Here is a 21,116-nt window from a genome sequence, read left to right on the forward strand (position 1 = left end):
ATCTCCCAGCATCGTTTGCTATTCATAATGTGTTCCATCGGTCGTTATTGCGGAGGTATGAGGTGCCCGTTGTTCCTTCGGTTGAGCCTCCTGCTCCGGTGCTGGTGGAGGGAGAATTGGAGTATGTTGTTGAGAAGATCTTGGATTCTCGTGTTTCCAGACGTAAACTCCAGTATTTGGTTAAGTGGAAGGGTTATGGTCAGGAGGATAATTCCTGGGTGGTCGCCTCTGATGTTCATGCGACTGATTTGGTCCGCGCCTTCCATAGAGCTCATCCTGATCGCCCTGGGGGTTCTCGTGAGGGTTCGGTGACCCCTCCTCAAGGGGGGGGTACTGTTGTGGATTCTGTTTTTGGGCTCCCTCTGGTGGTTACAAGTGGTACTGGGTGACTTTGGTGGGTTGCGGTCTCTGGTTTCCACCTGTCCATCATAGGCTGGGTGTTTCCTATTTAACCTGGCTTTCCTGTCATTCCCTTGCCGGCTATCAATGTAATCAGAGTGTCTCTGTTTGCCTCTGCTACCTGCTCCTATAATCTGCTGTACAAGCTAAGTTCTGATTTTCCTGTTTTTTGTGTTCTGCCTTATCATGTTTTTAGTCCAGCTTGCATACATATGAATCTTTGCTGCTGGTTGCTCTAGTGGGCTGAAATTACTCCCCATGTACCATGAGTTGGCACATGGGTCCCAGTAATTTCAGGATGGTTTTTTGACGAAAGGGTTTTTCGCTGACCGCCTAGATCTCTTTTGTATCCTTCTGCTATCTAGCTGTAGCGGGCCTCATTTTGCTAAAACTGTTTTCATACCTGCGTATGTGCCTTCCTCTTAATTCACCGTCATTATATGTGGGGGGCTGCTATCCCTTTGGGGTATTTCTCTAGGAGGCAAGCGAGGTCTGCTTTTCATCTTCTAGGGGAAGTTAGTTCTCTGGCTGGCGCGAGACGTCTAGAGTCCCCGTAGGTACGTTCCCCGGCTGCTGTTAGTGTTTGTGTTAAGTTCAGGATCGCGGTCAGCTCAGGTTCCGTCACCCTAGAGCTTGTCCTATTTTTGTGCTTGCCCTTTTGGTGATTCCCTGCCATTGGAATCATGACACATAACTGCATGGAGCATTATATGGGGCATCTATGGGGCCATTACTGCATGGAGCATTATATGGGGCATCTATGGGGCCATAACTGCATGGAACGTTATATGGGTCATTATATGGGGCATCTATGGGGCCATAAAGAACTGCATGGAGCATTATATGGAGCATCTATGGGGACATAACTGCATGGAGCATTATATGGGGCATCTATGGGGCCATAACTGCATTGAGCATTATATGGGGCATTATATGGGGCATCTATGGGGCCATAAAGAACTGCATGGAGCATTATATGGAGCATCTATGGGGACATAACTACATGGAGCATTATATGGGCATCTATGGGGCCATAACTGCATAGAGCATTATATGGGGCATCTATGGGGCCATAACTGCAGGGAACATTATATGGGGCATTATATGGGGCATCTATGGGGCCATAAAAACCGGCATGGAGCATTATATGGGGCATCTATGGGGCCATAACTGCATGGAGCATTATATGGGGCATTTATAGGGCCATAACTGCATGGAGAATTTTATGGGGCATCTATAGGGCCATAATTGCATGAATCATTATATGGGGCATCTATAGGGCCATAACTGCATGTAGCATTATATGGGGCATTTATAGGGCCATAACTGCATGGAGCATTATATGGGGCATCTATGGGGCCATAAAGAACTGCATGGAGCATTATATGGGGCCATAATGAACTGCATGGAGCATTATATGGAGCCATAATGAACTGCATGGAGCATTATATGGAGCATTACATGGGGCCATAAATAACTGCATGGAGCATTATATGGGGCCATAATGAACTGCATGGAGCATTATATGGAGCATTACATGGGGCCATAAATAACTGCATGGAGCATTATATGGGGCCATAATGAACTGCATGGAGCATTATATGGAGCATTACATAAGGCGATAAAGAACTGCATGGAGAATTATATGGAGTATCTATGGGGCTATAAAGAACTGGATGGAGCATTATATGGGGCATCTATGGGGCCATAAAGAACTGCATGGAGCATTATATGGAGCATCTATGGGGTCATAAAGAACTGCATGGAACATTATATGGGGCATCTATGGGGCCATAAAGAACTGAATGGAGCATTATATGCAGCATTTATAGGGCCATAGCTGCATGGAGCATTATATGGAGCATTACATGGGGCCATAATGAATTGCATGGAGCATTATATGAAGCATTACATTGGGCCATAAAGAACTGCATGGAGAATTATATGGAGTATCTATGGGGCTATAAAGAACTGGATGGAGCATTATATAGTGCATCTATGGGGCCATAAAGAACTGCATGGAGCATTATATGCAGCATTTATAGGGCCATAACTGCATGGAGCATTATATGGAGCATTACATGGGGCCATAATGAATTGCATGGAGCATTATATGGAGCATTACATGGGGCCATAAAGAACTGCATGGAGAATTATATGGAGTATCTATGGGGCTATAAAGAACTGTATGGAGCATTATATGGGGCATCTATGGGGCCATAAAGAACTGCATGGAGCATTATATGGGGCATCTATAGGGCCATAACTGCATGGAGCATTATATGGGGCATCTATGGGGCCATAAAGAACTGCATGGAGCATTATATGGGGCATCTATAGGGCCATAAGTGCATGGAGCATTATATGGAGCATCTATGGGGTCATAAAGAACTGCATGGAGCTTTATATGGGGCATCTATGGGGCCATAAAGAACTGAATGGAGCATTATATGGGGCATCTTATGGGGCCATAAAGAACTGCATGGAGCATTATATGCAGCATTTATAGGGCCATAACTGCATGGAGCATTTTATGGGGCATCTATGGGGCCTTAAAGAACTGCATGGAGCATTATATGGAGCATCTATGGGGCCATAAAGAACTGCATGGAGCATTATATGGGGCATCTATGGGGCCATAAAGAACTGAATGGAGCATTATATGGGGCATCTTATGGGGCCATAAAGAACTGCTGGAGCATTATATGGAGCATCTATGGGGTCATGAAGAACTCAATAGAGCATTATATGGGGCATCTATGGGGCCATAAAGAACTGCATGGAGCATTATATGGAGCATCTATGGGGTCATAAAGAACTGCATGGAGCATTATATGGGGCATCTATGGGGCCATAAAGAACTGAATGGAGCATTATATGGGGCATCTTATGGGGCCATAAAGAACTGCATGGAGCATTATATGCAGCATTTATAGGGCCATAACTGCATGGAGCATTATATGGGGCATCTATGGGGCCTTAAAGAACTGCATGGAGCATTATATGGAGCATCTATGGGGCCATAAAGAACTGCATGGAGCATTATATGGGGCATCTATGGGGCCATAAAGAACTGAATGGAGCATTATATGGGGCATCTTATGGGGCCATAAAGAACTGCTGGAGCATTATATGGAGCATCTATGGGGTCATGAAGAACTGCATGGAGCATTATATGGGGCATCTATGGGGCCATAAAGAACTGAATGGAGCATTATATGGGGCATCTTATGGGTCCATAAAGAACTGCATGGAGCATTATATGCGGCATTTATAGGGCCATACCTGCATGGAGCATTATATGGGGCATCTATGGGGCCTTAAAGAACTGCATGGAGCATTATATGGAGCATCTATGGGACCATAAAGAACTGCATGGAGCATTATATGGGGCATCTATGGGGCCATAAAGAACTGAATGGAGCATTATATGGGGCATCTTATGGGGCTATAAAGAACTGCTGGAGCATTATATGGGGCAAATTTGTATATGGAGCATCTTATGGGGTCCATAATGAACTGTATGGAGCATTATATGGGACCTATTTTGTATGGAGCATCTTATGGGGTTATAATGAACTGTATGGAGCATTTTATGGGGCTCCTGATTCAGTATGGATATTCAAAAACAATTAACCTACTGATGTCCCAATTAATTTTACTTTTACTGGGATCTATTTTTATTTTTGACATTTACCGGTAGCTGCTGCATTTTCCACCCTAGGCTTATATTCGAGTCATTAAGTTTTCCCAGTTTTTTGTTGCAAAATTAGGGGGGACGGCTTATACTCGGGTCGGCTTATACTCGAGTATATACGGTACTTTTTTATTTGGAAAATGGCTGGAGCATTTCTTCTTTGAATTTTCTCTGGAATGGCTTTCTCCAAGTTGAGAACCCTACAATTGCCTTCATACAGGTGAGTTGATAATCATCTTTTTATCAGTTTTGGATTGCCATGCTTTTAGACCTTAACTATACAAGCAAAATGGGAAAATATTTTATAACTTTCAATAGGGAGTCCAATTTGACATATTACCAGGATAAGCTTTGTTACCTGCTCAGTGGTTTGCTATCTACACAATGACCAAGAGAAATTTCCCCCACTCCCCACAGAGTCAAGGTTCCTCCCATTTGTGCCAAAGTTAGGACCATAACAAGTAGTCAATGCAGCAGCATTAATGACTATTGTATATTTGACATGATGGACTAAAGGTTTAATCATCTGCTGTGCCAACCTGACACTCTTCAGCAAACAGAGATGCATTGGAAGAACAGCCAGGTTCAGTCATAGCTAGACCATGTCCTTTCTCTGGCAGATACCCTCAGCACCAATCTAATGAACATTTTGCTCCACAGATTGGACCAGTAGTAGGAGCTAGCACAGTTTGCTATGGGCAAATTATCATGTCCAACCTACAGCATACTGACAGAGAGGGTATGTAGCATGGCCAGTGGTTTTATCACATCTTAGTAGACCAAGTTATCAATCAAGTGTGAAAAACCTTACATTCATTACAATGAATCAGCCATGTATCAGTGCTGACTTTTATTCATCTATGGCTGATGTAGACCAGGAGAAGAGTCCTGAGGAGAGAATGTGCATATTCCCAGTGCCTTCTGGGATAAGTGAAGAGTCTCAGGGAACTCAAAGAACACTGGATTTTGGCCGTTGCAGCTGAAAGGAGGACATCGGTAAACCAGTAAATTTTGGCATATTTTTCAACACTTTGATATCTTTTTTATAGTAAGAATATGGAAGAGGCCAGGAGCCATTTGGTGAGCTGCATTTCTTGCTACATGTTCACAGACTTACCAGTGGAAAAGCAAATCTTCACATGCCAGAAATGCAAGCTTGTTGGAGGAAAAGTTGCAAAATCATTAAGGATGGTGAAGAGTTCTTAGACAGAGCAAAACTATCTCTTCATGTTACAGAAAGAGAAGAAATTCCAAGTGCACCTGTAGAAACAGAGGAATGGAAGCATGTGACACAAAGAAGCAGGAGGATCAAGAGGCAGTCAGCACCCATACTGCTCAGGAACCAATGCCAGGCTCTCACACAGGAGAATGATGGAGAAATACATCAAGATAAGACTTTGCCTACAAAGAACAAGCTTGGACGCCCTCAGAGTCCTCCTGAATGGAGAAAGAAAAATGTTGCGAAGAAGAAGCGGAGAGTTGTGGTCATGGGGGTTTCCCTGTTGAGAAGAACAGAAGCCGCAATCTGCAGACCGGATATAACCTCAAGAAAAATGTGCTGTCTTAAAGGTGCAAAAATTAAAGATGTGTCTGACAGGATATCAGGACTCTTCAGACCTACAGATGACTACCCATTTCTGATAATACATGTGGGGACAAATGACACCACAAGAATCGACCTGGAAACCATCTGCAATGACTTTGAAAACTTAGGTAAGAAAGTGAAAGAACTGGTAGCACAAGTGGTTTTCTCTTCCATCCTTCCAGTGGATAGCCATAGAACAAGGAGGTGGAATAAGATTCTGCAGGTGAACAACTGGCTATGTCGATGGTGCCATCAGCAAGGATTTGGATTTCTGGATCATGGAGTGAATTACCTATATGATGGACTACTTGCTAGAGATAGGATGCTCCTTACGAAGACTGGAAAACATGTATTTGGAAGTCGCCTTGCTACACTCGTCAGGAGAGCTTTAAACTAGAACAATATGGGAAGGGAAGCAAAAGGCCAGAAAAAGCCTTACTCCTGATAAATACTATTGAGAACTTTGCTATTAGAAGTGGAAGGGAAAAACAAAGACAAAAAACCCTAAATAATAAAAATATTAGAGAAAGAGAAATCAATCACAAACTAAAATCTTTCTATACGAATGCACAAAGCATGGGCAAAAAACAAGGAGAATTGGAACTTCTAACGCAGGAAAAGAAATATGATGTCATTGGAATCACTGAAACTTGGTGGGACGATACACATGATTGGAATACAAGGCTAGAAAGATACAACTTATTTGCAAGAAACAGACTTGATAAACGAGGAGGAGGTGTTGCATTGTATGTTAGAAAAGTGTATATCTGCACAGAGATTGAAGCTTCAGAAACTGGGAGTTCTGTGGAAACTGTTTGGGTAAGAATACAAGGACAGAACAATGGAAAGGACATGATTGTAGGCATTTACTACAGGCTGCCTGTGCAAGCTGAAGATATGGATGAACTCTTTATGCATCAAATGGACAAGTTCTCCAAAAAATATGTCATAGTTGTCATGGGAGATTTCAAGTATCCAGACATTTGTTGGGAATCTCTCTCAGGCAAAACTAACAGGTCAAGAAAATTCTTATCCTCTCTTGCTGACAATTTATCTTCCAAAAAGTAGGAGAGAAAACAATGGGATCTGCTACCTTGGATCTAATCCTTATAAACAGGGAGGAAATGGTTGAGGAGGTAAGAGTGGCTGGTACCCAAGAAGGTAGCGACCATGCTATTTTAGAATTTTGGATAACTAGAAGAGGAAGACTTGTGAAGACTCAGACATCAAGGTTAGACTTCAGAAAGGCAGATTTTAAGGGACTCCGAAAGAGAATCGGAGGGATCCAATGGCTGGATATCCTTAAGGACAAAAATGTCCAGGAAGGATGGGAAATCTTGAAAAATTAGATTCTCAAAGCACAATTGTTTACAATTCCGAAAAGAGTGAAGAATAGGAAGCATTTAAAGAAACCAGGATGGATGAACACAGAACTTAAACACATGCTAAAAAGGAAGAAAGAAATGTTTATCAAATGGAAAGAGGGAGGCATATCTAAAGAAGAATATAATGCTGTCTGCAGAACCTGCAGTTCACAAATCAGATTTGCTAAAGCTGACAATGAATTAAGGCTTACAAGAGACATCAATAGAAGCAATAAAAAAAGGATTTAGGAGATATGTCAAAAGTAAAAGAAAAGTTAAAGATGCTATAGGATTTTTACAGGATGGAAATGATGAAATGGTAAGAAAGGATGTTGAGAAGGCCAAACTTTTAAATTCCTATTTTGCATCTGTTTTCTCTCAGAAAGGAAATGTAACATCAACTGATTTTCACTGTCCTATTAAGGGAATAGAAGAATCCAGGATATCTATAAACAGAAAGATAGTGAAGAAACACTTAGCTAACATAAATAAATTCAAGTATCCAGGTCCAGATGAGTTACACCCCAGAGTACTGTAAGAGATAGCAGAAAAAAATTTTGAACCACTCTCCATAATCTTTAAAAATTCTTGGAGAACAGGAGAAGTCCCAGAAGACTGGAGAAGAGAAAATGTTCCTATCTTCAAAAAGGGGAAGAAGGTGGACATAGGGAACTATAGGCCGGTGAGTCTGACGTCTATACCAGGAAAGATCTTTTAACAAATTATTAAACAACATGTATGTAAGTACCTGGATAAGAATGAAGTGATTAAACAGATTCAGCATGGGTTTGTAACTAATAAGTCATGTCAGACTAACTTAATTTCCTTCTATGACAGAATCACTGACTGGGTGGTTCTGGGAAATGCTGTAGATATAGTATATCTTGACTTCAGCAAAGCATTTGACAAAGTATGTCACACAATCCTTATAGAAAAAAATTACTAGGTATGGAATGGACAAGGCATCTGTTAGGCGGATTCATAACTGGCTTAGAGATCAAACCCAAAGAGTGATCGTAAATGGCTGCACATCCATTTGGAAGAATGTCTCAAGTGGGGTACCACACAGCTCTGTCCTGGGCCCTGTATTGTTCAACATCTTTATCAATGATTTAGATGAAGGAATTGAGGGCAAACTGATTAAATTTGCTGATGACACAAAGCTAGGAGGGATAGCTAATACTAGAGAAGAGATAGAGAGGATTCAAAAAGATATAAATAAACTGGAACATTGGGCAGCAACTAACAGAATGATTTTTAACAGGGAAAAATGCAAAGTACTACATCTGGGCAATAAAAATGAAAAAAAAAAACATACAGAATGGGAAGAATAGGGCTAAGCAAAAGCACATATGAAAAATACTTGAGTATACCAATAGATCATAGACTGAACATGAGTCGACAGTGTGATGCAGCAGCAAAAAAGACAAATACAATTCTGGGATGTATTAACAGAAGCATACAGTCTAGATCACGTGAAGTCATAATTGCCCTCTACTCCTCTTTGGTCAGACCTCATCTGGAATACTGTGTCCAGTTTTGGGCACCACATTTTAAAAAAGACATCAACAAACTGGAGCAAGTTCAGAGAAGAGCGACCAGTATGGTGATCGGTCTGCAAACCTTGTCCTATGAGGAACATTTACAGGATTTGGGAATGTTTAGCTTGCAAAAAAGAAGACTGAGAGGAGACTTAATAGCTGTCTACAATTATCTCAAGGGCTGTCACATTGTAGAAGGATCATCTTCTCATTTGCACAAGAAAAGACTAGAAGCAATGGGATGAAACGGAATGGGAGGAGACAGATATTAGAAAAAACTTTTTGACAGTTAGGGTGATCAATGAGTGGAACAGGCTGCCACGAGAGGTAGTGAGTTCTCCTTCAATGGAAGTCTTCAAACAGAGGCTGGACAGAAATCTGTCTGGGATGATTTAGTGTATCCTGCTTTGAGCAGGGGGTTGGACCAGATGACCAAGGAGGTTTGTTTGTAAACCGAATTTGTGTGTAACAAGGCTAGCAAAAATAAAAAATAAAAATACCTCATCATTAACCTCTTTGGCTTCTCTCTGCCTGCCAATTATTGTTTTTATTTCCACCATAGCATGCCACATCCTTTGCTTTCTCACAATAGGTCTGGACTTCTGGCTGCATCCAAGCCTCTGAGGTACTGCACATCGGAAGTGCTGACTTATAGTCAAGATGCCAGACATGTGGCAAGTAACGGCAAAAAAAGGGAACTGGAAAACAAGCAGCAATGTGGTCGAATAAGTAATTTTTATTTATTATTCAAAACCAAAAGTCATCTCAACACTCAACCCTCCAGCCATCTCCAGGTCTTGAAGGTCACTGCATGTTATAATGTTGTAACATTATTGTTGCAACTTTTTGATGACCAGTAAACTCTGAGATCCTGACCTTTGTATTGGATGGTGGGTAAGATGTGGGGCAATCATAGAAGTGAGCAGTGAGGTGTCATTTTTTTTATATATACACCATGTTCCAAATTATTATGCAAATTATATTTTTCTCGCATTTTCCTAAATGGTCGGTGCAAATGACAGTCGGTCTAATAAAAGTCATCACTAGTGTTGAGCGATACCTTCCGATATGCAAAGGTATCGGTATCGGATTGGATGGGCTGATACCCAAATAATATCGGATATCGCCGATACCGATACCCGATACCAATGCATATCAATGGGACACAAAATATCGGAATGGTTCCCAGGGTCTGAAGGAGAGGAAACTCTCCTTCAGGCCCTGGGATCCATATTCATGTATAAAATAAAGAATAAAAATAAAAAATATTGATATACTCACCCCTCCGACGGCCCCTGTTCTCACCGGTCCAAGCGTCTGCCTCCGTTCCTAAGAATGCAGCGTGAAGGACCTTCGATGACGTCGCGGCTTGTGATTGGTCATGTGACCGCTCATGTGACCGCTTACGCGACCAATCACAAGCCGTGACGTCATCGCAGGTCCTACACTCACTGCATTCTTAGGAACAGAGGCTGCCGGTTACATCGTTAAGGTCCAGGGTCCGCCGGAGGGGTGAGTATATCCATATTTTTTATTTTTATTCTTTATTTTTTACATGAATATGGATCCCAGGGCCTGAAGGAGAGTCTCCTCTCCTCCAGACCCTGGGAACCATACACTGGGAACTTCCGATTCCGATTTCCGATATCACAAAAATATCGGAACTCGGTATCGGAATTCCGATACAGCAAATATCGGCCGATACCCGATACTTGCGGTATCGGAATGCTCAACACTAGTCATCACCCGTTAAAGTATACATTGAATTTTATTGAAGAAACCTCCTAATGATAACAGTATAATCTCCAAAATGAATAAAAACTCAAAATCCACTGTTCCAAATTATTAGGCACAGTAGAATTTCAAAACAGTTCATATGTTTTAAAGAACCGAAAATGCTAATTTGTGGAATCTGCAGCATTAGGAGGTCACATCCACTAAACAAAAAAGCTATTTTACTCCAAAACATTCTAACAGGCCAAGTTACATGTTAACATAGGAACCCTTCTTTGATATCACCTTCACAATTCTTTCATCCATTGAACTTGTGAGTTTTCGGAGAGTTTCTGCTTGTATTTCTTTGCATGAAGTTAGAATAGCCTCCCAGAGCTGCTGTTTTGATGTGAACTGCCTCCCACCCTCATAGATCTTTTGCTTGATGATATTCCAAAGGTTCTCTATAGGGTTGAGGTCAGGGAAAGATGGTGGCCACACTATGAGATTATCTCCTTTTATGCCCATAGCAGCCAATGACTCTTTACAGCATGAGATGGTGCATTGTCATGCATGAAGATGATTTTGCTGCTGAAGGCACGTTTCTGTTTTTATACCATGGAAGAAAGTTGTCAGTCAGAAACTCTATTTACTTTGCAGAGGTCATTTTCACACCTTCAGGAACCTTAAGGCTATGTGCACACTTTGCGGCGTCTGTTGTGAATTTGGATTCTGGGCTCCCCCGGTGGCTACTGGTGGAATTGAACTGGTGTTTTCATCTTCTCTGTTCACCTGTTCCCATCAAGATGTGGGAGTCTCTATATAACCTTGCTGCTCTGTTAGTTGCTTGCCGGTCAACAATGTTATCAGAAGCCTCTCTGTGCTTGTTCCTGCTCCTAGACAACTACTAGATAAGTTGGACTCTTGTCCATGTTTGTTTTTGCATTTTTGTTCCAGTTCACAGCTGTAGTTTCGTTACTGTGTCTGGAAAGCTCTTGTGAACAGGAATTGCCACTCTGGTGTTATGAGTTAATGCCAGAGTTTTAAAGTAATTTCTGGATGGTGTTTTGATAGGGTTTTCAGCTGACCATGAAAGTGTCCTTTCTGTCTTCTGCTATGTAGTAAGTGGACCTCAAATTTGCTAAACCTATTTTCATACTACGTTTGTTATTTCATCTTAATTCACCGCCAATACATGTGGGGGGCCTCTGTCTCCTTTCGGGGTATTTCTCTAGAGGTGAGCTAGGACTAATATTTTCCTCTGCTAGCATTATTTAGTCCTCCGGCTGGTGCTGGGCATCTAGAATCAACGTAGGCATGCTACCCGGCCACTGCTAGTTGTGCGTTAGGTTTAGTTCATGGTCAGCTCAGTTCCCATCTTCCAAGAGCTAGTTCCTATATATGCTGATGCTATGTTCTCTTGCCATTGAGAACATGACAGTTTGACCGGTCCACTAAAGGGTTAAAATCCTTGGCTGAGAAAGGAGAGAAATAAGAAGTCTGCTGAGAATTTTTTTTTTTTTTTCTCCTTCTAATCTTTGAATGGCTCTGTGTCCACCTGTTTGTAATGGATCTTCAGAGTGTAACTGCAGGTTTGAATAATCTCGCCACGAAGGTACAAAATTTGCAAGACTTTGTTTGTCATGCACCTGTATCTGAGCCGAGAATTCCTTTGCCGGAATTTTTCTCGGGGAATAGATCTGGGTTTCAGAATTTTCGAAATAATTGCAAATTATTTTTGTCCCTGAAATTTCGCTCTGCCGGAGACCCTGCACAGCAGGTCAGGATTGTGATTTCCTTGCTCCGGGGCGACCCTCAAGACTGGGCTTTTTCATTGACACCAGGGGATCCTGCGTTGCTCAATGTGGATGCATTTTTTCTGGCCTTGGGGTTGCTTTATGACGAACCTCATTTGGAGCTTCAGGCAGAAAAAACTTTGATGTCCCTATCTCAGGGGCAAGATGAAGCGGAAATTTACTGTCAAAGATTCCGTAAATGGTCTGTGCTTACTCAGTGGAATGAGTGCGCCCTGGCGGCGACTTTCAGAGAGGGTCTCTCTGATGCCATTAAGGATGTTATGGTGGGGTTCCCTGTGCCTGCGGGTCTGAATGAGTCCATGACAATGGCTATTCAGATCGATAGGCGTTTGCGGGAGCGCAAACCAGTGCACCATCTGGCGGTGTCCACTGAGAAGTCGCCAGAGAGTATGCAGTGTGATAGAATTCTGTCCCGAAGCGAGCGGCAGAATTTTAGACGGAAAAATGGGTTGTGTTTCTATTGTGGTGATTCTACTCATGTTATATCAGCATGCTCTAAGCGCACTAAAAAGCTTGATAAATCTGTTTCCATTTGCACCTTACCGTCTAAGTTTATTCTATCTGTGACCCTGATTTGCTCTTTGTCATCTATTACCACGGACGCCTATGTCGACTCTGGCGCCGCTTTGAGTCTTATGGATTGGTCCTTTGCCAAACGCTGTGGGTATGATTTAGAGCCTTTGGAGACTCTTATTCCTCTGAAGGGGATTGACTCCACCCCATTGGCTAATAATAAACCACAATACTGGACACAAGTAACTATGCGTATTAATCCGGATCACCAGGAGATTATTCGCTTTCTGGTGCTGTATAATCTACATGATGATTTGGTGCTAGGATTGCCTTGGCTGCAATCTCACAACCCAGTCCTCGACTGGAGAGCTATGTCTGTGTTGAGCTGGGGATGTAAGGGGGCTCATGGGGATGTACCTGTGGTTTCCATTTCATCATCTATTCCCTCTGAAATTCCTGAGTTCCTGTCTGACTATCGTGACGTCTTTGAAGAATCCAAGCTTGGTTCATTACCTCCGCACCGAGAGTGCGATTGTGCCATAGATTTAATCCCGGGTAGTAAATACCCAAAGGGTCGTTTATTTAATCTGTCTGTGCCTGAACATGCTGCTATGCGAGAATATATAAAGGAGTCCTTGGAAAAGGGACATATTCGTCCATCGTCATCTCCCTTAGGAGCCGGTTTTTTCTTTGTGTCAAAAAAAGACGGCTCTTTGAGACCATGTATCGATTATCGGCTTTTGAATAAAATCACTGTAAAATATCAATACCCATTGCCGTTGCTGACTGATTTGTTTGCTCGCATAAAGGGGGCCAAGTGGTTCTCTAAGATTGACCTTCGTGGGGCGTATAATTTGGTGTGAATCAGGCAGGGGGATGAGTGGAAAACCGCATTTAATACGCCCGAGGGCCACTTTGAGTATTTAGTGATGCCTTTTGGTCTTTCAAATGCTCCGTCAGTTTTCCAGTCCTTTATGCATGATATTTTTCGCGATTATTTGGATAAATTTATGATTGTGTATCTGGATGATATTCTGATTTTTTCGGATGACTGGGACTCTCATGTCCAGCAAGTCAGGAGGGTTTTCCAGGTTTTGCGGTCTAATTCTTTGTGTGTGAAGGGTTCTAAGTGTGTTTTTGGGGTACAGAGGATTTCCTTTTTGGGATATATTTTTTCTCCCTCTTCCATTGAAATGGATCCTGTCAAGGTTCAAGCTATTTGTGATTGGACGCAGCCCTCTTCTCTTAAGAGTCTTCAGAAATTTTTGGGCTTTGCTAACTTTTATCGTCGATTTATTGCTGGTTTTTCGGATATTGCTAAGCCATTGACCGATTTGACTAAGAAGGGTGCTGATGTTGCTGATTGGTCCCCTGACGCTGTGGAGGCCTTTCGGGAGCTTAAGCGCCATTTTTCCTCTGCCCCTGTGTTGCGTCAGCCTGATGTTGCTCTACCTTTTCAGGTTGAGGTCGACGCTTCTGAGATCGGAGCTGGGGCAGTGTTGTCGCAGAAAAGTTCTGACTGCTCCGTGATGAGGCCTTGTGCCTTCTTTTCCCGTAAATTTTCGCCCGCTGAGCGGAATTATGATGTTGGGAATCGGGAGCTTTTGGCCATGAAGTGGGCTTTTGAGGAGTGGCGCCATTGGCTTGAGGGGGCCAGACATCAGGTGGTGGTATTGACTGACCACAAAAACTTGATTTATCTTGAGACCGCCAGGCGCCTGAATCCTAGACAGGCGCGCTGGTCATTATTTTTCTCTCGGTTTAATTTTGTGGTGTCATACCTACCGGGTTCTAAGAATGTTAAGGCGGATGCCCTTTCTAGGAGTTTTGAGCCTGACTCGCCTGGTAACTCTGAGCCAACAGGTATCCTTAAGGATGGAGTGGTATTGTCAGCCGTTTCTCCAGACCTGCGGCGGGCCTTGCAGGAGTTTCAGGCGGATAGACCGGATCGTTGCCCACCTGATAAACTGTTTGTTCCTGATGATTGGACCAGTAGAGTCATCTCTGAGGTTCATTCTTCTGCGTTGGCAGGTCATCCTGGCATTTTTGGTACCAGGGATTTGGTGGCAAGGTCCTTCTGGTGGCCTTCCCTGTCACGAGATGTGCGAGGCTTTGTGCAGTCTTGTGACGTTTGTGCTCGGGCCAAGCCTTGTTGCTCTCGGGCTAGTGGATTATTGTTGCCCTTGCCTATTCCTAAGAGGCCTTGGACGCACATCTCGATGGATTTTATTTCAGATCTGCCTGTTTCTCAGAAGATGTCTGTCATCTGGGTGGTGTGTGACCGTTTCTCTAAGATGGTCCATTTGGTTCCTCTGCCCAAGTTGCCTTCTTCTTCCGAGTTGGTTCCTCTGTTTTTTCAAAATGTTGTTCGTTTGCATGGTATTCCTGAGAATATCATTTCTGACAGAGGGACCCAATTCGTGTCTAGATTTTGGCGGGCATTCTGTGCTAGGATGGGCATAGATTTATCTTTTTCGTCCGCTTTCCATCCTCAGACGAATGGCCAGACCGAGCGGACTAATCAGACCCTGGAGACATATCTGAGGTGTTTTGTGTCTGCTGACCAGGATGATTGGGTTGCTTTTTTGCCATTGGCAGAGTTCGCTCTCAATAATCGGGCCAGCTCTGCCACTTTGGTGTCCCCGTTTTTCTGTAATTCGGGGTTTCATCCTCGATTTTCCTCTGGTCAGGTGGAATCTTCGGATTGTCCTGGAGTGGATGCTGTGGTGGAGAGATTGCATCAGATCTGGGGGCAGGTGGTGGACAATTTGAGGTTGTCCCAGGAGAAGACTCAGCTTTTTGCCAACCGCCACCGTCGTGTTGGTCCTCGGCTTTGTGTTGGGGATTTGGTGTGGTTGTCTTCTCGTTTTGTCCCTATGAGGGTCTCTTCTCCTAAGTTTAAGCCTCGGTTCATCGGCCCGTATAAGATATTGGAGATTCTTAACCCTGTTTCCTTCCGTTTGGACCTCCCTGCATCCTTTTCTATTCATAACGTTTTTCATCGGTCATTATTGCGCAGGTATGAGGTACCGGTTGTGCCTTCCGTTGAGCCTCCTGCTCCGGTGTTGGTTGAGGGTGAGTTGGAGTACGTTGTGGAGAAAATCTTAGACTCTCGTGTTTCCAGACGGAGACTCCAGTATCTGGTCAAGTGGAAGGGATACGGCCAGGAGGATAATTCTTGGGTGAATGCATCTGATGTTCATGCCTCTGATCTGGTTCGTGCCTTTCATAGGGCCCATCCTGATCGCCCTGGTGGTTCTGGTGAGGGTTCGGTGCCCCCTCCTTGAGGGGGGGGTACTGTTGTGAATTTGGATTCTGGGCTCCCCCGGTGGCTACTGGTGGAATTGAACTGGTGTTTTCATCTTCTCTGTTCACCTGTTCCCATCAAGATGTGGGAGTCTCTATATAACCTTGCTGCTCTGTTAGTTGCTTGCCGGTCAACAATGTTATCAGAAGCCTCTCTGTGCTTGTTCCTGCTCCTAGACAACTACTAGATAAGTTGGACTCTTGTCCATGTTTGTTTTTGCATTTTTGTTCCAGTTCACAGCTGTAGTTTCGTTACTGTGTCTGGAAAGCTCTTGTGAACAGGAATTGCCACTCTGGTGTTATGAGTTAATGCCAGAGTTTTAAAGTAATTTCTGGATGGTGTTTTGATAGGGTTTTCAGCTGACCATGAAAGTGTCCTTTCTGTCTTCTGCTATGTAGTAAGTGGACCTCAAATTTGCTAAACCTATTTTCATACTACGTTTGTTATTTCATCTTAATTCACCGCCAATACATGTGGGGGGCCTCTGTCTCCTTTCGGGGTATTTCTCTAGAGGTGAGCTAGGACTAATATTTTCCTCTGCTAGCATTATTTAGTCCTCCGGCTGGTGCTGGGCATCTAGAATCAACGTAGGCATGCTACCCGGCCACTGCTAGTTGTGCGTTAGGTTTAGTTCATGGTCAGCTCAGTTCCCATCTTCCAAGAGCTAGTTCCTATATATGCTGATGCTATGTTCTCTTGCCATTGAGAACATGACAGGCGTCCTCTGCGGGTTCTCCCACAGCGGATTTGATAAATCTGCAGGGCAAAACCACTGCGGTTATCCCTGCAGATTTATCGCGGTTTGTTTCGCGGTTTCCGCTGTGGGTTTACTCCTATACTATTGATGCTGCATATGAAGCAATATGCAGCATCAGTAGTAATGGTAAAAATAATAAAAATGGGTTATATACTCACCCTCTGATGTCCCGATCTCCTCGGCGCTGCACTAGGCGGTCCGGTTCCAAAGATGCTGTGCCGAGAAGGAGTTCGTGACGTCACAGTCATGTGACCGCGACGTCATCTCAGGCCCTGCTCGCACAGCAACCCAGACCGGACGGCCGCGTGCAGCGCTGAGAGGTGAGTATATCATTATTTTTTATTTTAATTCTTTTTTTTACACACAAATATGATTCCCAGGGCCTGGAGGAGAGTCTCCTCTCCTCCACCCCGGGTACCATCTGCACATTATCCGCTTACTTCCCGCATCGTGGGCACAGTCCCATGCGGGAAGTAAGCGGTTCAATGCATTCCTATGTGTGCAGAATCGCAGCGATTCTGCACAAAGAAGTGACATGCTTCGGGTTGTAAACCACTGCGTTTCTGCGCGGTTTTTCCCGCAGCATGTGCACAGCGGTTTGCGGTTTCCATAGGGTTTACATGTAAATGTAAACGCAATGGTAACTGCTGCGGACCTGCAGCATCAAAATCGCCGTGGATCCGCGGTAAAACCCGCAAAGTGTGAACATGGCCTAAAGGGCCCTACCAGCTGTTTCCATATGATTCCGGCCCAAAACATGACTCCTCCACCTCCTTACTGACGTCACAGCCTTGTTGGGCCATGGTGGCCATCCGCCAACCATCCACTACTCCATCCATCTTGACCATCCAGGGTTGCTCAACACTCATCAGTAAACAAGACTGTTTGAAAATTAGTCTTCATGTATGTCTGGGCCCACTGCAAACGTTTCTGCTTGTGAACACTGTTTAGGGGTGGCCGAATAGTAGGTTTATGCACCACAGCAAGCCTGTGAAGGATCCTACACCTTGAGGTTCGACAGACTCCAGAGGCACCAGCAGCTTCAAATAACTGTTTGCTGCTTTGTAATGGTATTTTGGCAGCTGCTCTCTTAATCCGATGAATTTGTCTGGCAGAACCCTTCCTCATTATGCCTTTATCTGCATGAATTCTGTCTGTGCTCTGTTTCAGTCACAAATCTCTTCACAGTATGATGATCACTCTTAAGTTTTTGTGAAATATCTAATGTTTTCATCCCTTGTCCAAGGCATTGCACTATTTGATGCTTTTCGGCAGCAGAGAGATCCTTTTTATTTCCCATATTGCTTGAAACCTGTGGCCTGTTTAATAATGTGGAACATCATTTTTAAGTAGTTTTCTTTAATTAGAATCACCTGGAAAACTAATTATTATTATTGTTTAAGATTGATTTCAGTGATCCATTGAGCCCTGAGACACAATACCATCCACGAGTTTATTTGAAAAACAAAACAATTAAATCTTTATGACACTTAAATCCAATTTGCATAATAATTTGGAATACAGTGTAGATACGATGTTAGCAACTAGTAAGCATATGTATGTTAGATGTTTGTAAGTTCCCGACTGCCTGTGCTGCTTTGGCTCACAGTATGCCAACATCTACTCCCTGTCCATCTTGTGATTTATACTGAACTACTTTACCAGACATCAGATTGTAAGAATTGTTATATTTTACTACTATTCTACAACTGCTGCTGCCACTGAATACCAACCACACACCTCAAGGATGCACATGCTTTTTAAAGTAATGTACTGTACTGCTGCTGCCAGAGCTGCGGCTTCTGGCCTTACACTGCCAGACATCTTCTTGCCTGCCTCATCACATTACCACACAAAGGTTAATCCCATACTATAGTATGCATGACCAGGTAACCCATAAATCAAATATATGAAAGAAATAATATGTCAAATATATAAGGTCATGTATACCAATTGAACTCGTATGAAGATGTAGCTCAGCGCCTGAAAAGGGCATTTATGAACATATAAGAAAAACAGCACATCGGGAACTATTCAATTATAAATAATTTTATTAGCACATAAATGACTAAATCACAATATACGCATAAAAACAATTAAAAGGCAGGTGGGCCAATTTGCTCAGTAATGAGCATGCAAAATATGTGGCACCAGGACGGGAAACACTATTGGTATTGGCAAGGGAAGTGGCACCATCGCTGTAGCACCGGTAAACCAAGATTTAGATCTTGCAGTATAATCTTATGTATTATGTTACTCTGACAGCACACTTGGATCTCCTGTTTACATAGAGAGTATATGCACTATGCACTTTAGTTTTTGACTAGTATTGCTCTCAAATTGTTGGGACTAGGATTTTGCCTTGCTGTCTAACTTCTTACATGTTGTTTGCTGCCAATACCAATAGTGTTTCCCGTCCGGCTGTGGTGCCACACGTTTTCTCTGCTTACTACTGAGCAAATTGGCCCAACTTCCTTTAAATTGTTTTTATGCGTATATTGTGATTTTTATAATTTATCTGCCCCATCACATGTTTATACTGTGAGGCCTTTTCCACTGCCACTGTAGAGCTATGATAGCCACATCTTTCCTGTCTGCAAGGTATGTTTTATTATATGATATGTAGAGCTGCTGCCATTGCTTACACAGCCAAACAATTCCTTACCTGCCCTTTAATATCTTTCAATCATGCGGCTTCTACCATTGTCTCTACAACCAGTCTATCACACACCGCAATATATATGGCTCATTTATTCTGAATGGAACAATATATGGGGTCCATTATATTGAATGGAGCAGTATATGGTGCTCATTATAGTGTATGGAGCAATATATGGGGTCCATTATTCTATATGGAACAATATATGGGGCTCATTATTGTGTAGGGAACACTATGTGGTGCCCATAATACTTTATGGAGGACTATACTGTCCAGTTTCTGAGCTACAGTAGAATTTACAAAAGATAATACCATATTTTTCGGACTATAAGACGCACCGGACTATAAGGTGCACCCAGGTTTTAGAGGTGGAAAATAGGGGAAAAAAATATTTGAAGCAAAAAAATGTGGTAAAATATTTAATAACATAAATAACATATTATTATATGTGGTGTTATTATATATAATAGTATGTTATTATGTTAGAAGCTGCGGGACCAGTGTGGTGTCTGTGAAGTACTATATGAAGATGCTGGAGGGTGAGTATAAGAATGGGGGCACAGGGCTTACATTGAAAGCACCACTCCAGCACTGCAAAATAACACTGGAGTGCTGATTTAAGATCCCATGAGAGAACTATAACTCCCAGCATGTCCTGCAGATCCTATGACATGCTGGGAGTTATAGTTCACCAAAGGAGTGGCAGAGTGCTTTATTGTGTTTTGTAAAGACTAACCTCTTAATTGTGGCAGCCAGCCAGCCACTGTGTTGAGGTACAAGCATCCCATGACTGCACACAGAGCCCTCCCTCTTGTTGCCTCTGCACAGCACAGGTTATGAGAAAGCCTGCAGATTCTAGTGGGGAGTCTGAAGGACCTGTGATGATGTCAAGAAGAGGGAGGGCTCTGAGCTGCCATGTGATGCTCCAGCCCGCCCACTCCTGATATCACACAGGTCCTGTTTGTGCCCAGCACTGGTCCAGCCCAGGCAGGTATGCAGTGATCTCCTGGCCCCTGCTGCTGCCTCCTCCTCCCCCGGACTCACAGATCTCTCCAGCTGCTGCAGGAATCAGCGCTGGAAAAGCCATGTGTGTCCCTGCTTAAGTGCAGTATTCATTTGCTGCTCTGGCTCACAGCTCAGCTGATAGATGGGCGGGGAGCCGCTAATGAATATTCACTGCACTTAATCATCGGGACCACATGGTTTCCCCAGCTGATTCTGGGCAGCCAGGACATCCTGAAGTGGGATAACAGTGCAATCTTACTCACTGCTGCCCCCCTCCCCACATGCTACATCCATACCATAAAACGCACCCACACTTTCCTCCCAAATTTGGAGGAAAAAAAGTGCGTCTTATGGTCGGGAAAATACGGTATACAGTAAGAAGTAAGTGAAACCTTTGGCATTGTACTATACCTATATTTCTATGCCGTATCTGTGCATCATGAATTGTGGTATGTGTTAAAAGTGCCCACTGAGACTCTTTCCCCAGGTGCCCACAAAAACCTGGAGCTGGCCCTGCATACAGTAAATGTGTATTATATACAGATCAATCAGTACGTCACCAGTGAAGTTGTCTGAAATCAAAATAATTTATTTCCTCTGTTCTTCTCTATCCAGCCTAGAATGACATAACAAACCTCATTTCTGGAGAAAAGAACACACAGACATTTTAATTGCTTTTAGCCAACTTTACATAATTGAAGAAGCAACACAGTAGTAATTACACCCCTTAATTGCCATAAGTCAGTCTTTTGGCTTCCC

General features: G+C 43.2%; 1 protein-coding gene across 2 annotated transcripts in view; it reads left to right on the forward strand.

Annotated features, from left to right (window-relative positions):
- The window catches only part of LOC143775873 (bifunctional heparan sulfate N-deacetylase/N-sulfotransferase 4-like), a 1,078,686-nt gene that overhangs the window by 917,783 nt on the left and 139,787 nt on the right, over positions 1 to 21,116 (forward strand). The window lies entirely within an intron of this gene.

Source organism: Ranitomeya variabilis, chromosome 1 (assembly GCF_051348905.1).
Source record: "Ranitomeya variabilis isolate aRanVar5 chromosome 1, aRanVar5.hap1, whole genome shotgun sequence".
Classification (NCBI taxonomy): Eukaryota; Metazoa; Chordata; class Amphibia; order Anura; family Dendrobatidae; genus Ranitomeya; species Ranitomeya variabilis.